Consider the following 21,855-nt stretch of genomic DNA (forward strand, 5'->3'; position numbering starts at 1 on the left):
TCAAGAGAGTTTAGGGTTAGGGTTAGGGTTCACCAGCTACGGAATGGTGAACCCTTAACTACCAGGCAGGGGTAGAAATGTGGGAACTGTAGGAACATAGGGCCTAATTTTGTAATGAATATAAGAAATGTGGGAACAAAGGGCTGTGGGAACATAGGGGTGTGGGAATATAGGGCTGTGGGAACATAGGCACGCTCCCATCCTGAATACCGGCGTGCCACAGGGTTGTGTGCGTGAGTCCTCTCCTCTACTCCATCTTCACCTATGACTGCACACCTGTACATGGTTCTAATACCATTGTCAAGTTTGCAGACGATACAACGGTGATTGGCCTCATCTGCAACAACGATGAGTTGGCCTACAGAGAAGAGGTTCAGCACCTGGCGGAGTGGTGCACCGACAACAACCTGGCTCTCAACACAAAGACGACCAAAGAGCTCATTGTGGACTTCAGGAAAAAAGGTGGCACACACAATCCCATCCATATCAACGGGATGGAGGTTGAGCGTGTCACCAGCTTCAAGTTCCTGGGTGTCACATCTCTGAGGACCTCTCTTGGACCCTCAACACCTCAACCCTGGTCAAGAAAGCAAACTAGCATCTCTTCTTCCTGAGGAGACTGAAAAAAGCCCATCTGTCTCCTCAAATTCTGGTGAATTTCTACCACTGCACCATCGAGAGCATCCTCACCAACTGCATCTCACTGTGGTATGGCAGCTGCTCTGTTGTTTAAGTACTTGTATTGTGCAACGACAATAAAGTTGAAACTAATCTAATCTAATAATGACATAATGAGTCCACACCCAGATATGAAGTGACCCTCGCAGGGAGTGTCTCCTCCAAACGGCGCGATAAGGGAGAGGGGCAGTAAAAAACAATATCAACTTACATTATTATATTAATAAATAAGATATATCGCTTGATTTAAACCTTTTTTAATTGTTATTTAATACTCTAAAGGCAACAGGCTTTGTCTCCGCACATACTCAGACATGGCCGCTTTTTGAATTAGACACACTTAAAGTATGTATATGATTATGGAGAACGATTCATGACTTAAGTATAAATAAATGTATAAATAAGTACATAAATAAATAAGGAAATACAGAAATGTATAAATAAATGTCTTAAATATATTTCCACATTTATTTATTTCCACATTTATTTATTTCTCTATTTCTGTGTCCGAATGCTAATCAGCGGCGCTGATCATTGAGCTGATGTGACCAGAGAAACTGTGTGTTTTCACTGTTTCCACTGTTCTACAAAGTCACTGACCGGCTGCTTCACCGCGACGAGCTCAGATCTCACTGCGTGTGTCTCTGAGTGAGTGTGTGACTGACGGTGGTGCTCAGTTGACCAATTGGGGTCCCAGCCCCTTAATGCCTCACAATTCACATTGGATTTCACCTGCCACATATGCTCTATTTAGAATTTCTCCTCTTCTCTGTAAGCCCAGCAAGGCAAGCTGAGTTTGCTAAAGTGCCCCCCCCCCAAAAAAAGCCAACAGCACTACCTCAGTGATATGCTGTTGCATGCACTAGCTACCGAACATCTGGCAGACTTCACCTGCCTGAACACTAAGATGGATCATCCAGTGTAATGTTGCCAGCTGACCTTTATGACGGACCCTGCATGCTTGAGCTGTGCGACCCTGTCATACCAGAGGGGATTCTCACTTCTTCAAGGGGCAACCCATAAACTGCCTTAGATAAACCATCCTCAATGTAAAGACTGGTCACAGATCAGGACTCAAGTGCAAGACTCTATTCGACGACAGTTTTAATTTTTTCAAAAGAGTCTTAATAAAGACAGAGGTATAGGCAGTCACATCAGGCAGACAGAGGTATCAAAAGACAAACTGGGTCATATGCTCACAAACCATAAACATTTTGAAGAATGCTGGTATACTCACAGAACACTGAAGAGATGACCAGACAGAGAACTGAGGAAAACTTAGAAGTACCACTGGTGAAACTATCAAAGGGCACAAAGGGCAGGAAGGACAAAGGGCAGGAAGGGAGATAACGAAATTATGGATGCCACTGGATACAGCACGTAATATATCACATATTATTTGATATTCCAACTTGCTTCAATCATTTACTAGTCAATTGCTCTCCAACCTCTGTTAATATAATCCGTTTTATTGTGTCCTTGACGAAAGAAACGCAACTACATATGAACCTACCTTTTTCTAATTTTCTGTTCTCTTGTCCTGTGTTGATTCTCTGGAGCTTCTTCAGAATTATTCCTTGTCATTAGTGAGTCATCATCAAACAATTATACAATATACTGTCACTTTTTATTGTGTGTGTGCTGGACGTTGCTTGCAGAGCTTTTTTAAAAACAGTCTATGGTGCAGAGTGAAGATCTAAAACTTGATATAATGCTTTATCACTGATCTGATCACCAGTGGACATCTATATAAGTTCACCAGTCATTAGAATGTGTCTCATATGTCTCCAGCAACCCCTTGTGCTCATATCTCAAATGCATCCAAACTCTTGGAGGCGTTCACACCTGCGCATAGGGCTGATCACCAGTGATTAGATAACCCAGGATGATGTCATTGACTGAACATTACAGGGCCGACATCCCAGCTCCACTTCTTATCACATCTTATCCTCTCTCTGTTCATGTGTGTGTCCGTTTCCCTGCAAGTCTAACAGTGGTGGGTCCAGGTGTCATTGCTGTTAAGGTGGGACTCATCGCCACTGACCCTAAAATGAAGACAGATCCATTATCTCACATACAGTTGTGTTTCCTGACCGTTGTGTGTATTTTAAGTCTGTGTGTGCCTTTCAGAATAAAAGCACAGAGCAAGCAGGGTAAATAACTGAGAAGACTCCCCATAGAAATGTAGGAATTTAGTACCTCCTCGATCTCACTCTGTCAGGCATCGCTGAGTCGTGAGATCCACATACACACAATGCAAACATACTAAATAACAGACATGCACATGACCCTGCAGACCTGTGCAGTGTCTTGTCCAAGATTGTGTGCATGGGGCAGGCATAGATTGACTGTGTGTGTGTGTGTGTGTGTGTGTGTGTGTGTGTGTGTATGTGTGTGTGTGTGTGTCACTGCCTTAACACTGAACACATGGTCAGCACCTGTTCACTGCTCTGCTCCATGTTTTTTCATTACCCGTGCAGTTTACTGAACCCTCACTACAAATACAACCCGATTCACCTCTTCATGCTCCTCCTTCACTCTCCTCTCCTCTCTATCTTCTGCCTACCAACAATGAAAGACTAATTTTGTAGTGCATGTCCATAAATGTCTCTAATGAGCAACAAATGAAAAGGAGACTGGTCAAACCTGGTGCAGCAGAGGTCAAGAAATAGCGACCTTCACAGCATTTTCACATCTGAAAGTCGTAACAATGGTTTAGGTCTTTGTAAAAAAAAAAATACATTTGATCCAGTTAGCTAGACCTGCTAAATTTGAAAAGTCCCATGACACAGACCAACCCATGTATGAAAGTGCCTTGAATTCCTAATTTGGGTTGAAGTCCACAATGCCAACATAATCTGTGATGCAGTTTTATTTCTAATGACAAGACACCCCTGTGCCACATTTTTCACACTCTACATTATCTCTACATGATTACAGATCCCTGGTGTGAGTGAGAGAGAGAAAGATAAATTGTTACTTCTGTGTTCGCTTCTGTGTAACATGCAAATTTGAAATGCAAACACACGTGTAAAACATTAGTACATTTACAGGAGAAACGAACAATAGAGTTATGTTGTGTTGAAACCAGAGTACAGAAGCCCATCAAGCTCATTTTGTACACACATTAACGTTCCCTCTGTGATGAATCCTGACTATTAGGGCAGTACTCTCACAAGGACTGTGTTAGACGTTTCAGGCCATGAACTGCTTCACATCTACAGTATCCATCTCTACATCTATACCGGGAATTGTGATTGAGTACACAAAGTGAAAAATGGACTAAATCCAACTTCAAAAGGTCACACGTCAGAGGAACTTATCTGTTGGTGCAGAGAGTCTAAGGAAGAAGAAAAGTCAGTTATTGTGCTCAGACAAAAGGAGTCAAGTAAATGGAGCTACAAGTAAAGCTACTGGTGTAAGATAAGGACAAGCCAAGTGGAAACCCACCGAGACGTCTCCACAGTATGTTGTGAACTGCTGTTTTGAAGCCTCGAGTTTAGTATTTGGAACAGTGGCAGCCTGGCTTTTTCAAATCAGAAGTGAACATATTTGGATGCATTCCAAGCTTTATCATTGTTTTTTACTCTAAATTTAGTTCATGATTTACAAATTAAACAGACTTCACACTAGTGACTGAGACCGTAAACTCATTCAGATAATGTTGAGGTTCTAGAAAAGATGACTTCTTTGCCCTCTGCTGGTCATTTGAGGGACTTGCGTATTGGCTTCACTTTCCAGACCTGGCGTCTACATCCATTTTTATGTACAGGCCATGGATATAGTCAATAGTGATGGTCTTAAAAAACACAATGTGAGAAATCCCATGTCGCTTAAATCCCTCCAATTAAATTTGACTCTGCTGCTTTTTCATCCATTTCTCTCCTCTTTTCATTCTTTCTTCTTTTTCCATCTCTCTGTCCCTCTGCTCTACCTCTCTTCGTCCTTTGTCAAACATTCCCTCCTGTGGACAAAGTGCAATTAATGAGACAGAGACACAGCACACACACATGGACGTGGTTCCTTGCTGATACACACATTGGAATACTAAAACATAAAGCCATACACACAGACAAAAAGACCCGAATCTTCCTGTGGTCAAGCTTAGCTCAGCAGAGTGTGGAAAAAACAGGAAAGTATAAAGAGACATCCCTCACTCAACTTGGGTGAGTAAGTAAGTTCTTTATAATTAAAATGTAATGCATCATCGTTTTTGAGAAAGAGTCTGCAAATTATTTTAGTTTTTACCGTTTTTATTTGTCTTGAAAGTAGTTGTTGATTCCAAAGGACATTCATTTATAAGAATCTTAATGACTCAACTGCATCATTGAAAAGAGTTTGAGTTAAGGCCTATGCAGACGTGACACATTATTTTCGTGCAGTTAATTTACAGGCTTTCACATCAGCGACAGATTTTGTGCACATCTAACCAATCAGAATGCTTGTCGACAAAGTCGCTGCTTGAAGTGGTAGTAGTAGACAAAGAAGGACTGTCTCCCCCATCCAGTCTGATATCATGTTTATTTGGTGACTTATTCAATATATTTATCTTTAGCCATTGCGTGTTATAATTGTCTTTAAAAAGGATATAATGTAGGAAGCTCAGATCAAGCAACAGCTGACCTCATGTTGAAGAAAATGACTGATCCCAATGCACACAGCTGGGATAGTTTACAAACAAACAGGACATTCGTCAATTTGAATACTCAAGAAAAAGCTTTGATCTTGGTGCCATCATGTTGTTGGTAGCAGGTCATTAACTATTTGCAGGTTGGAAAAAACCAAGATGAAGTCATGATATAATTATCTAAAGAAATTATCTAAACAGTTTCCCCTTTGGAAGAAAGAATATGCTCAATGAATTTCATGAAACCCTGAGGCTCGGACAGAGAGACAGACACAGATCATTTTCTGAGATGCCACAAACGGACACTTAGTGAAGCAGAAACAGATTCAGGAGGAGAAAGAGAGACAGTTCAGCCTCCGGCTCAGACTGAGCTGTCAACACGTCTTGTGATCTGATTTACAAACTGACCGACAGTCATCCCTCCGTGCTATAGTGGGACAACAGAAAGGAAAGAAAACCAAATTGTGAATAGAATAAAGCTGCGGTGGAAAATTAGCACAGATTCTTTTCTCTAGTAGATACTTGTTGTTCAACCCATGGGCTCAAGTATAAAAGTACTGTCTCTGAAATGTACTCAAAGTATAAAAGTAAAAAGTTCCGCTCTAAGTGCCGGTCAAGGGGCTGTATATGTGCAGAGCAAACTGAAACTCATTTAGTTTCAAGATTTTTAAACTTCAAACACTAACTTCAAATAAAAAAATAACATGTATTTGTTGTGCGTGATTTGCAACAATAGATATACAAGGTCTTGTCTTTTCTGTGTTGTTGTCCATCTAGGTTGAAATCTATCTTGATCCCTGGAAGTCGGCACTCGATGATCCAAAATAAAAACACCTATTATGATAAGTAACAAGCCTGTTTTGAAAATGTGAGGAGTGAAGTACAGATACCTGAGAAATCTTCTTAAGTATAGTAACAAAGTATTTGTACTTTACTACTTCCCTCATCTGCAGTAAAAGAAGCTTGTTGAAATATTCTACATCAGTAACCAAGCAGCAGCATTTAAGAGCGAGAAAAAATTATATTTTGACTTTCTCTCCAAAAGTGATCACACGAGTGAGTTGTACTTTGATGCCGAGTCATGTGCAGAACAACTACCTGGACAGTTTCACTGCCAAGATGCTGACAGCACTAAGCTTATCAGAGGGCCGGACCCTAGGCTGGGCTGTGAAATATGGTGTTGTGTGATATTTTACTGCTCCCGCCTTGACTCTGAGGTGAGAGAGGAGGTTTAGAGGATTAAGACTGATGAATGACCCGGGATTAAAGAGGAGGAGATTCAACTTTAGTCTGAATCATTTCTGTCAAGTGTGAACTGCTCGCTCTAAGTTCATCAGCATCAGGTGTTCCCTGTGCTCACTGGAGAAGAACAGAGAAGCGAGAAAGATATTTTTCTCTCTTTTTCTGATTTAAACTTTGTACCTGTTTGTGAGATTCAGTCACCAAAGGTAGTTTCTGTTTACTGTGGGAGAGTTTGAGGGTTTTCCCCGCTTCTCGCCACACTGTCATATGGGATCGGCTCCATCCCCCCACGACCCTCAGGGGATAGATAAGCTGTATGGATAGTGGATGGATGGATGATTTGAGTAATTAAAGGTTATTAAGGAGACTAAATTGTACGTTTGCAACATATAATGCAGCATGCAGCAAAAGAGGTGGATGTGAAGTTGTTTGGAAAGGAGTGTGTGAGGAAAACAAGAGATCAGGACAGACAGAGTGTGGGTGTCTGATGAGAGAAGTTTGGTTTAGGCAAAAGTGTAATTATATGATATCTCGGCTCCCATCTTTCAGCCTCCCCTCTCTGTCTGTCTGCTCTGTCTCGTACCTTCCTGCCTTTTCTCTCATGGTATTCACCTCTCTGTCTGTGTTTTTTCTCTCCTGCTTGTTAATAATACCTTTCTTGTATCTCTCTCATCATCAGCTAGTAACACCCATACCATTACCCCCGTCTTTGACCGCTCTCTCTGCCCCATCTCCAGCAGTGAAAGATGACCGGCCATCAGTATCTGTGTGTGCGAGTGCGTGATCGTATGTGTGTGTGTGTGTGTGTGTGTGGTGTGTGTGTGTGTGTGTGTGTGTGTGTGTGTGTGTGTGTGTGTGTGTGTGTGTGTGTGTGTGTGTGTGTGTGTGTGTGTGTGTGTGTGTGTGTGTGTGTGTGTGATGTAGATGATATGACGATTCAGACACAAAGGCCCACATTGTGAGGTGCAGGAATCAGACGGAACATCCACCTGACATTCCACAGAGCCTGATGGACTTTGGGTGGAAACATCAACTTGACCCATATAAGCTGCTCAGAGATGCATTAACTCACATTTACAAGAAGGTTTGTTGTTACTGAAGCTCTGCTCGTGTGGTTGTGTGGTTGTGTGTGTGTGTGTGTGTGTGTGTGTGTGTGTGTGTGTGTGTGTGTGTGTGTGTGTGTGTGTTCCCAGGTGCCTGAAAAGGGTTAGAGTGACTAAATGTTTCCAGTGGAAGAATGTAACCTCTGAACTAAAAAGGGAAGTGATTTTCATTTATCAGTATGAAACTGGACACAAACTAGCATACACACAAATCCTGTCACAAGCAAACACACTAATAAGCACATATGGGAGTTTTACACACACACACTCACACACTTACTTATTGGTTGCCTTGATGATTCATGAGAACATGGTGTATGATCATTTCCCTAAAGGCCACACTCTGAACTCTGACCCCTCCAGTGGCAAAAAGTAGTTTAGTTCTCCCTCAGAGAGATCACATCCGTATAGCTGTCCAAGTTTTCTTCTTCTTTCACCTCAGTGTCTCCCATCCATCGCTCCTCACCTTCCGCTGCCCTTTACACTTTGCCTTCTCTAACTCTCTTCCAGAGTCTTCATCTTACCCAGCCACTACACCTACACAGAGAGGATGCATACCAAGCAGAATTATGAGCTCCTGGAATGTTTTTCACCTTGTCGTCCAGAAATTTATGGCCACTTATTTCCAAAATTCTAACATGTCATTTCCTGAATCTGCACGTTTTATTTTGATGGATGCTGCAGGTGGATGCTGAGGTGCGGGTGAGGCTGAAACCAGAAGGCTGTGACTCTGAGGTATTAACAGGCAAAGGGAGGGATGGAAAATATAAATGTATTTATCAATTATCTATATAGCTTATCTTTATTGCATGGGGCTGGAGCCCTTCCCAGCAGACATTGAGACTGAGGATGGGGAAAAAGGAATCTCTGTATGAGAGAGGGTTGTGGAGAGGGAAGCAGATCATATGTATACCAGTGTAGCTTGATTCAACTGCCTGAATTAGCTTGCATGCATCACTTCATACAGTATACTACTTATTTGTCAATCCAAATATGTTTATATTCTGAAACTGGACATAATTTGACGGGGAAAATGTTTTGGGTTGGATGGAAAAATGTGTACATTGGCACAAGAGACGGGGGTTCACGTCATGCACGTCCTCGATGTAGTCAGTTTGATGCCGACACAAACTTTGAGCCATTTGAACTCCAGAGAATGTCTGCAGTTTGCCTTTCACATTTGAACAAGACTAGATGTAACATATTCCATCAAGGATATGACGTGTTTCTGTTTACAGAACATCAACACTGGCATCTGCCCCTTATCATCAAAAGCTTTCTTGACATGTTTTGTGTCTTCTACGTGTTGTATCCTCTTTTTCATCCTGAGATATTTGTGTTCTTGTTCACATGTCATCAATACGCTCAAACGTTTCAGGTGAATCCTCTGGAGGACCTCCTGCTGTGTTCAAAGGACGTTATCTGGAGTTTTTACTAGGTGGCCGGCATAGGAGAAAATCTGGAGCCTCATTTGTCACATACAGGCCCTTTCGACAATGTCAGGAGATTATCAGGAGTTCAGTGCATGTCTGAAAACAGCTGTGAAGGGTTTATTATTAAATAAATGAATGATGTCCCAACATAAACATTAGCAGAGAAATCTTAACTCTGAATTCATTATAAAAAAAACCTGACTTTCTATGTGACCACACAAAAAAACAACTCCTTCTGTTTCCCTTCTTAGTCCTTCAATCTGTTTCTAACAGTATCTGCTGTTCACGTCTAATTTAGTAATTTGTCCGCTGGCTTTCATTATCCACTATTATTCAAACTAGTCCCAATCCCTTCTGGTTATTGCTTTTCTTTTCCTTATCAGTTGAAGCCTAACAATAAATACAGTAAATACACAAACTAGCAGCTAAGCAGCGCCTCATAATCTCCAATAACCATTAACAGCTGAAACCAGCTTAGCTGCAGTTATTAGGGAGGAGAGGAAGGAAAGAGAGGGGGTGAAAGAAGGGAAAGAAGGAAGGACAGAGAGAAAGCTAAACAAACTGCTGACATTCCTCGTCTTCTCCCACTCACCTCTTCTCCCAATCTCTTTTTTTATCCCCCTTCTTCCTCTGTGTCCTTTTCTTCCTATCCTAAACCTCATCCCTATGTCTTCAGCACGCCTGAAGGACCCATGTGAAATATAGACTGGATAAATAATCAGATCTGGGCATAATTACACAGAAAAATTCCCAAAATACACAAATTCCCACCGACACATACGCACACACATTTCTGTGTTTTCCCATCTCTGGACATATGATTAGGTGACAGGCAGATATGCAAGTGCAAACACGTGCACACTCTCGTGCACTCGATATACACTCGTTCTAACACTTTCTCAGATGACTGCATCACTGTCAGCACCTACTCTTATTCAGCACTCAGATGTTGAAAGTACATGTCATTTGTTTGTAGTGGGAAAATATTTCCACTTACTTCTCCGTTTTAACATGCAACACAACTGAATTGTATTTTTCTGTTTTTATTGATACTTTAAACAGTAGACAACACATCTGTGCACCATATCATTAAATCGTATTAAATGAAAAGCAACATGTGAAGACTGATATGTCAGAGCTGGCAGAATGAGAGGATGGGATGCGCCAGTGTGTGCAGAGTGTGTGAACGTGTTTTCATGGTGTGAAGTGATGACAGTGTTGAAAGCTCTGCATATGGTATGAGGGCCGTTCAACTTTTAGCCAAGCGAGGGTGTGAAAAATAGCCAAGCCTGCTACTTAACACTAATGGACTCATCCATTACAATCTTGTGAAAACAGAGTGCAAGTGTCTAATATTAGCATTGGTTTGTGTGACTGTCAGAATGATGGATGAATGTTTTCATGTGTGTGTGCATGCTTGTACACCTGCATTGTGAGTGAGTAGGGCCACAATTATTCCATTGTTTCTCCTGTTAATAAACCAGACAAAGTGCAGGAAGTCACATTAGCACAACAGCAATTCAGACTCCTGCGGCAAACATATGAGACAGAACATTGCTGTAAAAATATGCACAGGGCAGATATACATCCAATAAAGGTTAATTTAATATTTAATCACAAATTGGGATCATTTACAGTGAATTTATACTCTTGAAGAAAAAGTTTATCCTACAAAATGTTACAACTCTTCTCCACGGCTCAATGAAACGCATCGAGAAGTAAGACAAGGTTCCAAATTGGCACCTGCAAAAATAGATATTGGCAAACAGAAACAATGAGGCAGGTTGCTGAAATAGGCCAGTGATAGTTTCCGATGTGTCATCTCACTGAAGTGTTGAGGATCAAAATGTGCTGCAGATAGTAAGATGTTTGAAACTAAAATGTTGACATAATAATGAATAATGATCGACTCGCTTCCTCTGAGCGATACCGAGACCTCTGTGAAACACTAACAATCTGACTCTCCTTCTGCTGGAATTTTCAGCATTCAGAGTATAGGTTGAAAAGGCACAGACTCAGGCCACAATGAGCAGGATGTGTCTCAACCACAAACCTCTACACATTTGCAAGATCAGAGAGCAAACTGTGTGTGCTGAACAAAGCAGGTCACATTTGCATTTTGTTTCCTCTCTTCCTCGAAGCCTCACGTAACAACAATCTCCTGCAATCATTTCCAGAAAGTTTGGTTTGTGACTGACACAGTACGTGAGCAGAGGAGAACGATTTCGTTGGAGTGTGTGTACGTCTCAGAAACACATCAGAACGATTAGGCAATAACACGTACACTGCAAAAACGAAAGGTTCACTAGCAATGTAGTGACGTCATCTTAATGAGAGTTCAAACTGGCACGTTCCCATACCACCAGCATGCTACTGTCAAAAGTATTACTCTCTGACTTGAAGGACTCTTCATTTCAGTTGACTAAAACATTTGAAATCAGCCACTGGACAGCACAACACTCACATTTTCTTGTATTGAAATACCCTGACATGACAGCCCTCATCCCTTAGGACCACAGATTGTATTTAAAGATTGACGCTTCCTCCATCTATCCAGCAAAGAAGTCCAAATATCCTGGATACAATTATCTCCATCTTGCGCATTTGGAGTCAGCACAGCAGTGATCGGGGGTCAGAGCAGCTATTCGAGGTCCTTCTGGTAAATGCACTCGAACAATCACAAGTCGGTCTCAGCGGTCAATCATGAGGTTTCAACGTTTCACACTGTTTTTATAGCTTTACATAAGTTACACATTATTTAGCTGAAACATTAACCTTGGACACATATTAGTGAGATACAAACTATCTATATTGACAAACCTTCAGAATGTTTTTTTATTTTAACAGTATTTTCTCTTTTTAATTTTGTCCACGTACCATCCACTAACATGGAGGCAGTTACCTGTACTGCAGCCAGCCACCATGTGGCAATCGAGACACTTTCCATCTTTACATACAGTTCATGCTGAGGACAGCTACATATAATGTGATAATGTGAAGAGTAGTAGTAATGAGAGTTGTATCAGAAACTGTAAATCAACCAGTATCTGGTGGATTATTCCAACAAAGTGAACAAAGAGTTTTGTAAATAAATAAATCATTGTAAAATGAGTATTGCATTTTTATAACTTGTACAATACACATTCTTCAAAACAAAGCATTGGAATTTGCAACTCAAATGTGACCCCAAGTAAAAAGATAGTGTTGGAAACAAATTGGCACAACACATTCCAGCACTCAGCAAGTGCTGAGTGTTTCCCTGTGGAGCTTCTCTGACATGAGTCGACATTAAGCTGACAACTGCACGCCGGCTGAAATCCATAACGTGTTACATGTATGTGTTTACGGGCGTGACAGAAGAATAAATTCTTGATTATTTGGGGTAAATGAAGGTCGATACAGATTCAGAAAGAAAAACAGGAAAGGATTGTGGAGGGAAGAAGAACAGACCTTGGAGAGAAGAAGAGATAATGAAGGGGTGAGAAGTTGTTTATCCAGCTGCCAGCCACAATTTCATTTGCTTTCGTGTCGGTTGAATGATTCTGTATCAAATGCATAGAAATTCACAATTTAATGAGGAAAATAAACTTGATTAAAATACTCCCTTTCAGATCTCTTGCTCCTTCTGGGTCTATGTGTGATCACTGTTCTCTTTGCCTGACTGTTGTGTGGTACCTTTGACCCCCCGGCCTGGGTCAGCCCTCAGAAGTACAGCCCTGTTTTGTCTGAGCCTGTGACCTCTCACCTTCAGTCTGGGGTCGTGGCCATCAGCAGCAGAGGCAGACGAACACCAGTGTGGTAGCAAGCTGCTTCAAAAAACTCACAGAATCCCACTGGTAGAGCTGTTTCTTTTTCATTCATTAGTCTTTCCCAAAGGGCGGTGCGCGACCTTAAGGGGCTTTACGGGGTCAGGAGGGTCCCTGTCAAAATAGGGAACAGTATATTATCACTGTTAGTTTGTTAATGAGAAGGTAATGGAGCCAGACCACTAACTGTTTTCCGAGGTTATTATATTACTCTGTGGGCTCTGCTGCCATCTGATGGCTGTGCAGTGCAAACAAGACGAATGAAGTTAGAAGAAATCATGGAACTTGTAGAAACAGAGTGAGAAAAAGTCAGTAACTATGTATTATTAACATTTTTACATACTTGTGGCCCTGATGATACCCAATGCTGGGACCCAGAATAAAGTGGAACCAGGGACTGCTGTACCATAATACAGATTGGAAATGGAAGACAATCCTTTTCCCATTTGGAGACATTATTACATTACATTACATGTCATTTAGCTAATTATTATCCAAAGCGACTTATATTTTTAGTACACTCAACATTTATGAGGGGCCATTTAGGGGTTCAGTATCTTGCCAAGGGCACTTCGGTATGCAGATGGGGAAGAGTGAGGCTTTAACCGGCAACCTTCTTGATGGAGAACGCCCACTTTACCCCCTAGGCCACACCGCCCACTTGCATGCAGATGACTGGAATCTACATTTATAAATCTTCATGTTAATATTAAATTAAAGGGAGCAGAAATCTATTTAAAAGCAGTTGTTTATGATTGAGCATTTACCTTGTCATCTGGCTGAAAGGCCTGAGCAGCCACTCCAAGTCTTAGTCCCTCACCAAAAATGAATAATCTAACAAAACACATTCTAAGTTGTTGTTTTGTTTGATACCATGAGCTAAAAAAACCTTTCATGTTCTACTTTTTTTTATTTAAGTCGTATTTAACTCTTAACTCTTAGTCAGGTGAGGCTCAAAGCAGGAAGTAAGGCCCAGGTGAACTTCCTGCCACCTTTTATAGACTCCGCCCCTTACCTGGGTCCTACTGTTTGACTTCCTCACCTCTGGTGCATCAATATACTGGAAACACAAACCTAAACATGTGATCATGTGAAACTGCATCATATACGTCATCTGTCCAGCAGGTCTCAGAGTTTAATATCTCTATAAGGGGGCACAGAGACAGACATCCTACAAAAAGAATGTTACAGACATGTTGAGAGAGGGACAAGATGCAAAATGGAAGTTTTGGCAGGACGGGAGATCAAATAGTTAAAGATGTGCATGATGGAGAGTTTTGTGAAACTGGGATGTGGCCTGTCAGACCCTTTTGGATATAAGAGAATGCATGTGTAGATTTTAAAATACTTATTACTAAGCAGAGAAATAAGACGTGACCAGTGAATATTATGATTATATAGACATGAGTTATAAACCCAATGTACAAGTCAAGACATTTACATTGAATCCAGAATAGAGTGAATATGTCAAGAAGTAGCGCAACAAGATGGAGCTGAGAATTGAGCATAGTAACCTCAACAGTACACTTCATATCACAGGAAAACATCTAACGGGTATCTGCGACCAATGTCAAGCACCAGAAACAACATCCTCACATCATGGAGGAAAGGAAAAGAAGAAGAGAAAGGAGAGAACTGATGGAACAACGATGGAAAATATGAACAATGCTGAACACTATTAAACGTATATTAGAGCTTGGAGGGTGTCAGCAAGTGAGGAAAGAGTTCTTTAGATGTTTAGAGAGACTGGACTGGACCGACAGGGGGCAGTATTGCGTCGCTGTGGACGCAAATTGCCGTAAAACCTGACAGAAGAAGAAGACGATCAGGTCGTCTCCATGGTTGTATCCACCCTGATGAAAACAAAGCTCGGTGGTGACAGCAGTGATGGCTCCTCTGTCCACGTGTAGTAAGTACATCACTGCACCATTACTACCACAGCGTGTGTGTCTCATCCCTTTATGACGTAGCATTGACATTGTGACACATTCCTCCGAGTACTTGTGTCTCTAAGCTACAGCCTGCTAGGTGGCTAACATCAACTCACGTTACAGCCTCAGAAAAGATGCTGTGTGGTAGCACTGCACTATAAACTGTTTGTAGTGTTTGTTTTCTAGCCCCTGTTGCTCCTTGTTAAATGGTTAATTAACCTCTCTAAAATAATATATAAAATATGAATAAACCTTACGTATAGCACCTTTAAACCAGTTACAAGGTGCTTTACAAGTTAAATATGAAAAACTGAATGCAAACTATAGGAGAGAGGTTAAAAGCCAACAATAAGAAACAATTTAAAAGTAACATGAGCTAAGATAAACAAGATACACATACAACTTTATAAAGTGATTCAAATAGTTGTGAAAAGAAAAAGAGGATAAGGAGTTTGTTAGATGGATCTCCTCAGGGAGAGTGGGAGTGACAGGGAGTGAGGTGGCATAAATGGTGTCAACAGTAAAATTTGCTTAGGTTCAAGTCTAGAACGGAACCTTTAAAGTCAGAAATAAACTCTTACAAACAATTCTACTATTAACTGGATGCCAGTGAAGAAAGGGTCTAATTGCAGTAATATTAGCTATATGTAGATTTTGATGAGGTTTGTTGAGCCCGGTCCCATCCGGACCAGACAGCGTGTTCGTTGATTCGAGGTTCAAGTGGGAAAGGTTAATAATTTAGACAAGTTCAATGTTCAAAAGTTTCAAATAATACGTTTATTGTATAAGAACAATACTTACAGAGAGTCTCTGGGGTTCTGCCGGACACGTCACCAGGTTCACTGGATCATGTCGAGAAGAAGCCCCCCTCATCCTAAGTCCACAGTATTCGTAAAGACACAGGGTGTAACACAGAGGCGGTTCTTTTCTTGAGGGAACTCAGCAATTGGCCAGATGTATACTGTCTCCTCAAAGTGCAGTTTTTTGCAAGCATCTCACTTGTAAGGGAAAATCCAATCTACCAGGTGTCCCACTACTGTGCCCTTATCAAACAGGGAGTCTGCCACAGCAAAGAGACACAGCAGATTAGACTTAGAGGAGGTTTTCATATATTTTTCTCATAATATTTCATGAAATACATCATTGTCTTAATTCTGGCACGTCCTCTCTCCTGTGCATGGTTACCAGTTTGGTTGCTAAGTCTGCTCTGCCTGTGGTTGTGCTCTGTGTCTGACCCTGCGTCTGTGTCAAAAAGATATACATCATTCCAATTAAAAGAAACAGTTGTAGTATTATTGATTCTATAGACTATACAGCTAATATTTATTCACAGGATATAAATGTAGGTAAAATATGGTCATAAGATAAAGAACAAAACATAGATATCTCAACAGGTTATAGAAGTCCTGATACTGCATTCACTTTAATACAGACCCTCACATACAAAGCAGTGTTGCTGTTTCACATGTGTGTCTCTTTCACAGACCAACAGTGAATGTGGATCTCTGCTGAACTCTGCATATCGGCACACAGACCAAGGGAAACAGCACAGAGAAAAACTTGTTCCACTTCGAAGTCAATCAGATCTACTAAATCAGATCTACAGAGGCCAGTGCTCAGTTGATTGATCTTTAGGCTTTGTCTGCCAGCATCAGAGGGGACGGATAACTCCTCCACCGACAGCATGAGTGAGCTAACAGACTTTGTCAGGGGCCAAATTGTTGGTGCCCAGGTGGCAGGTCTGTCGGTGAGAGAAACTGCGCAGCTCTGTGATGTGTCGGGAAGAACTGTCCTCAAAGTCATGAGTGTCTACAATATGCACGGACATACTGCATCAGCAAAGAAAAACAGCAAGCGCAAGCCCAAGAGGAAAGCGATAAGGCGGACAAAAGCTGGAGTCGATGAAGGAGCGGCCATCGGAAAACTAACGACTGACTCCAAGATGGACTCACAAAACCCTGAGGCTGATAGTGAGAAACCTGAATCCCAGACAAAAGACAAGGAGTAATGTGGCTGTGTTTCAGATTTCCGGGTACATTTAGACTGGTGGATGTTTGCATTAAGCTACAAAATGCCTTTATTTAACCAACAATTTTGCTTACTTTGAACATAAATGTTTTTTCATTTGTATTGTAAGGCTTGAACATGAGCCTGTTCTGTCAGCTTTTGTACATTTCAAGACTTTCCTCGGGTTTCCCCTCATCACTAACTTAAATCCAGTGGCATTTATCTGTGTATGAGTGCAGCTATCAAGCTTTTTTGTCCAACTCATTGATGTGACAGGAAATATGCAAAAATAACAAATCTCTCTTTTTTTTATGAGAAATTATAAAGAGCAGAAACGTGTTGATACTGTCAACCTGCTTTGGTTAATTCAAAATCACACATAATGAGTCTGTGATGAAGTCTTCTGTCCTTTTCCTATTCCTACTATCTGACCTGAGGATGCACTTTTGTCATGACCATTAGAAGTGTCAGCAGATAAAGAATGGTGACTTTTGATTCACAGAGATACCCTCCAGAGTTGAAGAATAGTTTCCAATTTTTCCTTTGTCTCCCTCGGTTAGATTAATCAGTAATACATAATCCATAACTGCAGTCTTTGCCAGTCTGTCTATGTTGGATCCCTGTTCTGACCACTAGTTGTATTCACATTTCAAACCCCTGAGAAATCCTTTATCCATATGTTGACCTTCAGTGTCATAATCATGGGCATAGACAGTTGCAGAGCAGTTTAAATCAATTCGATTTTATTTATAAAGCATCACAACACACAATATCCTACAGCACTTTACATAAGGTCGAAAACCTAGGTCAATTATAGAGAAACCAAGGTCCCAGTTTCATAGACTTACTGAGACATCCTGATAATAAAGACTTATAATGATCCCATCTATACAGCTGTCCTTAGAGACTTGTTTTATGTGTAGGTTAATTGACATGTCCTAGTCAAAAAAAACAAGTTTCCTCACAATAGAGCCTGGGGCCAAGGAAATGCCACTTTAGTCTCTGGTTGGCGATTCATTGATAAGTAAAATATAATTACAATTTTATTTTTATATCTATGACTGATTTTTTTGTTGTTATTTTCTATCCTTCAAAAGCAAAGTTCGCATACGTCTACATAGTTTCCTGCTCAGGTAGTTTATATGCAAAATAAAATAAAAAGTTGCGTTGTGGAGCAGATGAGACAAAACCTTTATTCTGAAGGTGTCACCGGATGTGTCCGTTGTTATTCATCCTGTAGATTCAACCTTAGGTCGGTGAGAAACAGCAGCAGGACAGACACACGGATCTTCTGTTCTGATCGTAACACAACAGGTGAGTTCAATGTGTCTGTAAGTAGCTTTAGCATGTTAACACACTTGTTGTCGACGGTAGCTGATTTATTAGCTTGTAGCCTGGCTAGCTTAAATAACAGCATCGAAAACGCAGCTGCTATAGAGGTGAGCACATTAGGCTCATCCCTTAATGAGTGTGTGCTAAAAGCCTTGTGCTTGAGTTACTATTAGTTCATTACTATATAATGTAATATAATTTATTACATCCACCCCCTCCCAGGTAGTGTTAGCTCCCACATGCTGGTTGTTGAATGAGTTGATACCATAAGGAGTTTATAGGTTGATACTTGAAACTACAGTCTTGTTGTCTTAAAAATATATACAACATATTATTATAACTTATTATTGTTGATGTTAATATTAATATTAATTACGATTGTTAGTATTAGTATATACTGTATAAACCATTGCTATTATTGATATTATCCCATTTTCATCTTTCATCTTTTTATGGATCAGTGATGAGACCAGCCCCGGATCTATGGATCCTCCTCCACCCTGGATCTCTCTGGATCTAATTGTACAAACTAATGGAACCACCACATGACAGAGGACTTTGAGGAATTCAAGCAGCGGCTGCAGAGCCTGCAGCCTGTCTGGCATTTGACTTCGCCTGTGGCCTCCATGAAAGACACTCACCACTTTCACAGGAGAGTTCCAAGCAACATGAGTGACTTAACAGAGTTTGAAAGGTGCCAAATAGTTGCTGCAAGACTCTCCGGCGCATCTGTCACAAAAACTGCACAGCTGTTCAATGTGGCGCGGGGAACGGTCTCCAGAGTCATGACAGTGTACGTCAAACACGGACGAACAACATCTGCAAAGAAGAACAGCGGGCGCAAGTCAAAGCTCACAGAAAAGGACAGACAAACGCTTCTCAGGATAGTCGAGGAACACCCTGAATATACAGCCTCAAACATCACCTCGGAGCTGAACACACACCTCTCTCACACCGTCTCGGTGAAAACTATAAGGCGCGAGCTTCACAAAGCTGGTATTTTTAGAGGAGCAGCCAATCGGAGGCCAGTGATGGATGCACGAGATCAAGATGGAAACAACACTAAACCTGAGCTCGACAAATATTGTGACACACTGAAACCTGGTGAAGAGAGGACAAGACCTGAAATGCAAAAAAAAGCCAAAGAGTGTGGCGGACAGGAGTCTGTGGGACAGGGAACTATATCTGACTATCTGAACCCCTGGCTGGTGTCGAATAGTACAACACAGTAAAGTCAGTAAAGAGGATACAACATGTAGCATGATCGTGTTAAGGGGAAACCACAGAACTATCAAACAGGGTCTTGACTGTTTAATAACGTGATTTATAATAATGCAGATTCTATTATTTATTTTTGCATGAATGCATCATTGGCTTTTTGTAGGAGTTTTCATTTTTCCTGGTTTACAAGGAAACTACTAACTATAACTTCAATATTGATTATTAAGAAATAGTCTTAATAGTTGCAAATATCCCTGCTGGGTCTTTATTATGTTACTGTTTAATGCAAAACACTCAATGCCTTGCTGAGATGACTGTTGTTTTTTGCTACATCTGGTTATTTGAGTTGTGCTCTAAAACAGGACCTTCATGAGGTTACACTGTATGTATGGTAAAAAGTAAATGGTTTTGTATTTATATAGCGCTTTTCTAGTCTTGACCACTCAAAGCGCTTTACAGTACAGTTTTACATTCACCCATTCACACACACATTCAGACAGTGCATCTATTAGCAGCACTTTTGTTGTTCTATGAGGGCCAAATCAGGGTTCAGCATCTTGCCCAAGGACACTTCGGCATGCAGAGGGGAAAGACTGGGGATCGAACTACCGACCTTCAGGTTGGAGGACGACCGCTCTATCCCTCAGCCACAGCCGCCCATGTCTTTTTTTTTTTCTTTATCACCTCTATGTCCAGTGTCTATATTTATTGTTTGAATACCACAGGGTTCAGTTTATAGATGCACATATATTACAAAAAATCTCAAGGTGATTGCTGTTACAATGTTATTGTGTAAGTTTGGAGTTCCAGTTTTATATTATTACACCATCTTCTAAAATGATACGAGTCAAAACTGGACCAAAACCACCATCTACTGTTTCTAGTGAATTAAGAGCTAATTATAGCTCTGACATAACACGGGTACAGCAGAATATGATACGAGACGAATAAACCAAGCTTACAACAAACAGATGGATAACATAGTAGCAAGACAATTCTGGGTTTTGTTCTCTGAAGTTCAAATTATATTTTATCGGCACTGATCGCATAGACAACCTCTATAGGATGGCGCAAACTGGTTTAATGAAAAGTTTATTTCAGTGCAAGGCCTCTCCAGTCACCTCATCTCATACTTTAGATTCCCAGCATGAACATACAACAAACAAATGTGCGTAAATGCTGCATGTCAACAATCGTACAAAGGAAGGAGGCTTGAACGGAGGCTGGACCTGGAGCTAGGCGTTCTATCAAAGTGCTGGGTGAGTGTATGACAAGTGCTGCAGACTCAAACTTTCACAACATCATTTCATCACATAAACTGATGGATCATCTGACCTGACAAACCTAAAAGCTCTTCATGTATAAATTAGCTGTTGGAGATAATTAGTAAAGCACATCATGTTAAAATTAAAGTAATTGGTAATTAGCTGCTCCATATGAATAATTATTATTATTCCATGTCAAACCAGAAACTTAAAAACAGCATAATAATAAAAAACAAAAGGAGTTGTTTTGAGTTGATTTCAGGCACTTTGAAGCTTTGTGTGAAAAAACACAACACAGATGATAGTGGTTTTGGAAGCATCTGCTGGATTTATGAGCTTCCCACTACAACCACTCTCAACAAGTGGGAGTTAGATTTGACTGCAATGGTTTAGGGCAGTCAACGAGCCATTTCATCACTGATGCTCCTTTGGGAGTGCACATCATTAGGACACAAACACACACAAACTGAGCAGAGACACATTAATACTTCAGCAAGTTCAAGTGTTCAAACTCTTCGGTTTAAAGAGAGAAGTGGAGTGTCGGGGAAAAAGGCCATCAGAGTCTCCCCAACTGTGGTGCACACAACGCTCACAGCATTTTGCAAAGGAGGAAAATACGTTTTAACGGACCAAACAGCCCAAAACCTTCTTTTGCCTTGAACCAGTGACCTTAGAGCGGAGCATGAACGCTTTTTCTAAGTTTTCTCCTCTAGAGATTTGGACGCTTCCTGCTGTGGATCCACAGCGCCGCTGTCTGATGTCTGGTGAGTGTGTGGACTGTCATCTCTGTGTCTGAGGGAGGACATGTAAGTGTCCCACCCCAACGTGATCACGTCCATGTACAGGACACGGTGTTTTGGCGAGAGGTAATAGAAGTTGATAATCTGAACGGCAGGCCAGACACACCAGTCCATCTTCTTAAATTCCCAGAACTTCTCTCTGAACTCCTCCCATCCTTCGGATAAAGTGTGTCCCTCCGTGAGACCCATACCTAAGAAATACCACAACCCCATCCATTGTTGGCGAGGCGATCAGCTGGTCCACTAGAACCTTCTTGCCAACCGTGTGCATGGCTCTGCCCACGTAGAATCGGTCCAGCCAGGAGTACCAGTAATGCAGCAGTAGACCCATGCAGCAGCCCACCACAAACATGGAACCTGTCCTCTTCCAGTCTCTGATTGTTTTGGGCTCTTTGCGTCTGTAGCAAACA

Source organism: Limanda limanda, chromosome 7 (assembly GCF_963576545.1).
Source record: "Limanda limanda chromosome 7, fLimLim1.1, whole genome shotgun sequence".
Taxonomy (NCBI): domain Eukaryota; kingdom Metazoa; phylum Chordata; class Actinopteri; order Pleuronectiformes; family Pleuronectidae; genus Limanda; species Limanda limanda.